Consider the following 7,876-nt stretch of genomic DNA (forward strand, 5'->3'; position numbering starts at 1 on the left):
AGGCAAAAAAGAAAACTATAAGTAATAAAATAAAATTTCAAAAAGTAATTAAAAATTTTTAAATTGTCAAATCGGAACTGCTGGTGCTCCAGTGTGATCTCCTTCTTATAGGACTAGGGATAGGAAAATGATAGCGCAACGCAGCCCTAATGGTTGTGTGCAAAACTCAATCTGACCTAAAAAAATAATTAATTAATTATCCATTCAAAAAATACAACCGAAAAAATTTATAGTAATTCTTTTTCTTACCTCGCGTCAAAGAGGCTAATGTACGTATGGGCAGCCAGTAGTGGTAATGGTGGTGGTGGTATAGAGGATAAGCGAGGGGATGTCGTGACTAATGGTGAGGCGACCAACTCCCCAGCTTATGATGTACCTGAAGTGGTCAAATCCACTACCGGGGTCTGAGACGTTGACACGGGCTTCGGTTGTGGGGGTATTTGCTTGATGGCATCGAGCAACGGGATGTTTACCTCCACTTTGCGGAACATTTCAAGGATCTCTTTTTCCTCCTCTTCCTTCTTCGCTTTGGTGAATCTCTCTGGGAATGGTGCTCTAGTTACCAAAGGCTGCGGATGGTCCACTTCGTGTTTGGTTTGTTCTTGTTGGACCTCAATTTCTTTTTCCGGCTTTCTTTTCACACCGTGCCCACGTTTGGTGTCATCTTCGTTCACATGTTCCTGCAATTCTTTTCCACTACGAAGCGTAATAGCACTAATATTTTGTCTAGGGTTAATGACAGATTGAGAAGGTAGCTTACCTTGAAACTCTAGCTTACCAACAGACGACGCCAGCTGACTGATTTGAGATTCTAGATTTTGAATGCTCGCCTGAGTCTGTTGTTGAAATTGTTGGAAGCTCGCCTAGGTCTGTTGCTGGAATTGTTGGGTCTGTTGCTGGAATTGTTGTGTGTTGGTCACTAGTGCTTTCATCATATTTTCGAGAGATGTGTTCGGCGTGGGGTTAGGCTGTGGAGGTGGTCGGTATTGGAGTTTTTGAAAGTGTTGGTTGCCGTAATTCAGATTCGGGTGGTCCCTCCATCCGGGGTTGTATGTGTTGGAGAAAGGATCATATCGTCTCTGTTGTTGTCCAGCGAATCCTCCTACGGTGTCGGCATGTTCGGTAGTTGATTCTTGAAGAGTTGGGCACATGTCGGTAGCGTGCCCCGTTAAGGTGCAGATACCACACGCTTTGACTTGTTGATAAGTATTTGTAACAACTTTTTCAACAACAGTGGTGAGTTGATTTAAACGTTCTTCAAGATTACTTACCTCGTTGCTTTTCCTAGGTGGATCATCGTGTCTAATCCCAAATTGTTGCGTGTTGGACGCCATGATCGAGATTAGTTTACGCGCCTCGGTGGGGGTTTTGTCGACTAATGCTCCGCCACTTGCCGCATCTATTAGTTTCCTATCCATATTTGATAGACCTTCATAGAAATACTGGATCAACATGTGGTTCGGGATTTGATGATGGGGGAAACTTTCCACTAGCCGATTGAATCTTTCCCAATATTCGAAAAGACTTTCTCCCTCGAATTGTCGAATCCCGCAGATCTCCTTCCGGATCGTTGTGGCTCTTGAGGCAGGGAAATATTTCTCAAGAAACTGCCTCTTGAGATCATTCGTTGTGGCTCTTGAGGCAGGGAAATATTTCTCAAGAAACTGCCTCTTGAGATCATTCCATCTTGTAATGAATCCTGAAGGTAGAAAGTACAACCAATCCTTCGCTTGGTCGGCAAGGGAGAATGGGAATGCTCTCAGTTTGACTTGTTCTTCGCTTATGCCTTCTTGGTCGGCAAGGGAGAATGGGAATGCTCTCAGTTTGACTTGTTCTTCGCTTATGCCTTGTGGTCGCATTTCGGAGCATACTACATGGAATTCTTTCAGATGCTTGTGTGGATCTTCACCTGCGAGGCCACGGAAAGTGGGAAGTAAATGAATAGATTTTAGTTCAAAATTTACCTCCAAGTCAGGGTACTCAATGCACAGTGGCTGCTGATTCAGATCGGGCGACGTCATGTCATTAATCGATCTTTCAGGAATCAAAGCCATTATCTCTTCTTCGGATTCGCTTAGGGATTCCTCAAACTCCAAAGTTATGTCTTCTTCGTCTTCGTATGGAGCGGATGTTCCTTCCGATTGTTGCTTAGTCTCCCGACGAAGTCTTCGTGCGATTTTTTCGATTTCGGGGTCGTATACCAATTTACCTGTACGAGAAGACCTTGGCATTAGTGGTGATAAAAATCAAGTAAAATAAAGAAATATACTTAAAAATGCTAATCCCCGGCAACGGCGCCAAAATTTGATGAGTGTCGAAGTCACCAAAAATAATTCCTACTACACTTGTGAAAGTGGGAGTAGGGTCGATCCACAGGGATTGGTTTTAAGTTAATTTCTTTTAGAAAAATGGGAAATAATGGGGAAGGTTGTTGATAAAAAGAAGTGATCAAAAACTAAATAATTAAAAATACCTTATAGAGATATGAGATAGAGATTTCCCGGTTAAGGCTAGGATTATACTTGATTCTTGTGAGTTGATCATTGATGCAAGAATAATACATGTATGGACAAATAAACCAGTTATGGTCGTTGGTACGACCTAACAACCTCAGTTTTTCTTACCTTTTCGTTAGCCAAGGTACGACCATTGACTAGATCTCTAATTAACAGACAACCTTGGGAACGTCCACAAGATTTAATCTATTAACAGCATTAAGAATTAGAAAGGCCTGATTCTAATCAACAAACTCCTACGAGGACAATTCGTTTAAACTAGATCATGCATTCCCCATAACATAATTAAATACTGTGACATAACTAATCATGCTACGTTGCCACTAAGTATTGAACTAAATAAACAATTACACGGATTTATAAAGTCCAATTAGCTAAGCAAACCTTCTTGATAATGAACAACCGGCCAAATCATTCATAAATCAGACGTTTGTAATTAAAGCCCAGAGAATAACATGAATATTTGTTTGACAAGTGTAGAACGCAGATTAGATCTCACAATATAATGGGAATCAAGCAATCACCATACCTTAACCAGAAAATAAGGAATTTAGTCGGACATATTAATGGAAGAACACACTAAAAAGTGGAATTCCATTAATTCCGACTGTAAAATAAAAATAAAAGAGAAAAGATGAACAAGAATTCTATGGAGTTCTGAAAATAATAAAACGAATCCCCGTCAAATGAAGAGATCCCCCCTATTTATAATAAAAGTCTCCTACGAATCTAGACGTAGGGGGGAGATAGATACGCGATAAACTCTAAAAAAAAGTAAATAAAATACAAGAGATAAGCTTCAAAGAGTCCTTTCTGAATCTAAACACTTGATTCATTTATCTTTCGCGGAAACTGCTCGTGCTTATCCTTATCCCAAGTTGACCACTCCACTAAGCGTGGGCACGCTTAGTCAATTCTGCAGAGATTTCCTTGTAATCTTCTTTTTCTCCTTTTTGATGACTTTAATTTCGATTTTAGCTTGATTTTGCCATCTTTGCTTCATATCTTCCTTTTTTTGCTGAATATGCAATAAAATCACATAATTAGGGATGTTTTGGCTTAAAAAGAAAGATTAAATCACTATAAAATCATGATAATTGTAGAGTTATTAGAGGGACTCCCTTGCAGCTGCGATTCCTCACAGGCGAGGGGTCTCCATAGATTTAAGGAGACTCTTATTAATGTACATCTAGCTGCGATTCCTCACAGGCGAGGGGTCTCCATAGATTTAAGGAGACTATTATTAATGTACATCCAATTGTGGATAAGGATGACTTACCCCTTATCTCAATCATCCCAAATAACTTCCCCAAGAATCTCGAAAGGGGGATAGACCCCTAGCAGACAGGGGCACTCCCCTATAAATACGGGTTTGGCCTCTCCAGGTGGGGACACCTCTCATACTCTCTAAACTATCCCTTAAGCTTGTCTAAGTATATTATCACGTGTTTTTGCACTTCTCGTCAACTTTATTCACCATACCTCGATTCTAAATTAAATTCACTTAATTTTTTACTTTATTTCATCTTGAATTCAATACTAATTTGGGCGTCGAAGTGCTAACGTCTTTTTTGCAGGTCTCTCTTAGGATTTGCATTTGCTTCGACCCAATTTTGAACAATAGTCCATATCCATTGCACTCATGTGTTGTTGCACACGACATATATGATTAATTTGTAGAAGTTATTTTGAAATATTAAAAATATTAATTTAAGCACAATAAAATGAAAAATGAAATAGCATTAAAATAATATATAAAATATTAATATAAACTTCATAAATTATATATACATATGAAAGTATAAATATCATAAAAATTTTAAATAAAAATCATCAATCTTACTAAATTATAAATGCTATTGAAAAGTCTAAAATGGGTGACTTCTAACTAATTTATTTTAGAAAAAATTATATTTTTGGTCCTATATGTCAGTATTTTTTTGGCAATTTCATCCTATTTGTTACGATTTTCTCATATTGCATCCTGTAAGTTGAAAGTTTCTCAATTTTAGTTTTCAAGTGTATTTTTTGGCCAATTATTAAAGGAGCCATTAGCATTTTTCACTAATCATTTAAGGCTTTTTAAACTTAGTCCTGTTCGTTGTGATTTTCTCATATTGCATAAGTTGAAAATTTTCTCAATATTACCTAAGCATTTTTTGTATTGAGAAAATTTTCAACTTGTGAGATGCAATTTTTCCAAAAAATCGTAACAAACGGGACTTAGAAAAAACCTTTAACATATGCGACCAAAAATACAATTTTTCTTGATTTTATTTTAATATGAATAGTAGAAATTTATTTTAAAATTGTACTTTAATTCATGTACTTTTAATTTTTATCATAATATAGAAGAGGTAAAATAATGAAACTTATTATTAAATATATAACAGTGAGAATCTCTTGAGGCGTTTACTCTTACCATGAGAAAACATTCGTACCCTTAATGGGATATTCCTTTGGATTTTGATACTTCCATTATATATATATATATATATATATATATTAAAGATCACATAAATGCATCAATATTATGTCATACCAATTTTTCACATAATATATAAAGTTAATTATATTTTGCCATCTAAACTATGATCATTTTAACACTTTGGCATCTAAACTTTTTTGTGTATCAACTTACCATCTCAACTTTACAATATTTTATACTTTGTCATTTATAACTGTTTTTCAACCAAGTTTTTTATCAAAAGAATACCACATGTGCACATGTGATATTTTTTACTTATGCACAACATGTGATGTTTTTCTAATAAAAAGACGGTCATATACGGAATTTAGTAAAATCGAGATGGTAAATTGACAAAAAAAATTGATGGAAAAGTGTAAAAACGGCCGTAGTTCGAATAGCAAAATGTAATTTACTCTATATATATTTACAATCATTACAAAATTTTACTCCTTATTATTAAAATATATTATTTTTCAACTTCTCGTTAAAAAAATAAATAACCCAAATAAAAATATAACAGAATTAGTCAATAAAAAGAAGTCAGCACAATGTGTCACGAGGAGTGTTGTGCATAGAAAAATTCTAATTTAAATCTAATTTGGTCAAACATGAATCAATTATACAATAAATATAATACATTTATCATGTAATTGGATAGTAATCTATTACATGTCAAATATACCATATGATAATGTGAACAAATCAACATTTTGTGAATCTAATTTCCTTCGTTTGTAGTGACACTAACTCCAAGTTGACAACTTACAAATTCATAGACTAAAGTGAGGGGAAAAAATCTAAATTGATCATTTTACCCTCAATTATAATATGATCAAATGGGTCAATCTGAGATAAAGCTAAAGTTTAGGGATGTTAATGTCAAGAAATGAATCTTTTTTTTAACCCACACGCGCACCCACTCACACACGCTCCCAATGGATTTTGAACCAACATCTCCATAATGAAATGTTGAGCTCCAGACCTTTGGGATGTTCTGTAAGGAGCATCAAGAAATGAACTTGAGAAACTAAAGCGATTTTAAATGAAACTTAACGAGTGAAAATATTTAATTCTAACAAAGAAGAAAAATATATGATACTTTTAATTCCTCTAGACTACTTAGAAGATGAATGATATATCTAACTAAAAAGATAAATAGGCAAATAATTTAACACATTTAATTTGCTAGAAAAGATCTTAAATATTTATAAAAAAAAATAAATTATAGGACACAGTAAAATTTAAAATAAATAGCATATGGGTAACATGTAAATACTAATCCAAACTTCAAAAAATAGAAATATATTATAAATAAATATCCTAAATTTTATTAAATTTAAAATATTCTTGAAAATTTTAAATCAAGGGGTTTCCGTCTAATAAATTTTATTTTAATATTAATATTAGATAATTATTTTATGATTATAATTTTTTTCATAATATAATAGACTCATTTTGAGAATGCTAATAAGTGTAACTTATGATTAAATATAAAATAGTGAAAATATCTTGAGTATTTATTCCTATTGTGAGAAATATTTATACCCTTACTAAGTTACATTGTTAATCTTACGAAACTTCTTGTTAAGCAATCCAAAATAAGGAGTTTGACTATTATATTTTATTTTACTATTGAATTTTTAGATATTATTATTTTTATTTTTATATTAATTGATTTGATAAAAGATAATGAAATATAATTATTATTGAGTATGAAATACAAAATTTAAATTTTGAAAGATATTTTTTATTTAGTAGTACCAATTAAATTTAAAAAGTGAATTACAAACAATATAAGTAAATAGATTCCTTATCAATTAAAAATTACTATCCATTTATTTTGAAATATAATAGTATAATACTAATGTTTCGATGAAAGAAACATAAACATAATATTATGAACTTAATAATTTTATGGCTAACTATAGTAATATATTTACTTGTAAAATGTATTTGCAGCAGTGATATTATTTTCTCCATCATTTCTTCATACCGTAAAACATCTCCATTATATTTGGATTAATATTTTGGATGTTTTTGTTTTGGTGTTTTGGAGATAGAGAGAGAAACATAGAGATAAGTAAGTATGTGTTTTGAGATAGATGGTCTGTTTGGATTTGTGTTTTGATATAATATAAAATAGTGTAAAATAAGTGGTGTACGTTTGATGCTGAGATTTGGGAGACATGAGTTACTGTTCATTGTCAAATCATGTCTTTAAATATATATATATATATATGTGTATGTATATAGTATTTTGTTTGTTAGTGAAATATAATATATATATTTATGTTAAGTAATTTTTTTATTGAGGAATTTCTTTTTATATTTTAAATAATAATTATAATTTTAATGCATAATTAAATACATTGTAGTATTGTCTCCAAAATGATTTTTTTAGACTTTATCTTTGGAATGAAAAAATATAATGTATAAAATTTAAATAAAAAATTTAGAATTAAGTATGTATTATTGGTATATTGTCCTCAAATTTCAAATTTCTCAAATATTTCAATGAAATAGGAAAAATTATAAGTACAAAAGATTTAAATGGTCTAAGGTGAAAAATTTATAATCAAGAGTTAAATGTACTATATAACATGTTGAAAATACATTCATTAGAATTTTATATGTGAACTAATAAATTTTAATAGATAATTGAAGTAATAAAAATACGAATTAGGTATATAGTATTGATATATTATCAGTAGTGTACGTAACTGCTATAGTATTTCTGTTAGGTAGAAAAATTTTACATATTTTAACTAAGTAGCATTGATATTAAATATCTTTAATATCAATAATTTCATAAGTTAATAATTATTTTTTAATAGAAATTTTTAATTACATTCACAAATATTATATATTAAATAATATATAATACATATAA

The sequence above is a fragment of the Sesamum indicum genome, linkage group LG3 (assembly GCF_000512975.1).
Source record: "Sesamum indicum cultivar Zhongzhi No. 13 linkage group LG3, S_indicum_v1.0, whole genome shotgun sequence".
NCBI lineage: Eukaryota > Viridiplantae > Streptophyta > Magnoliopsida > Lamiales > Pedaliaceae > Sesamum > Sesamum indicum.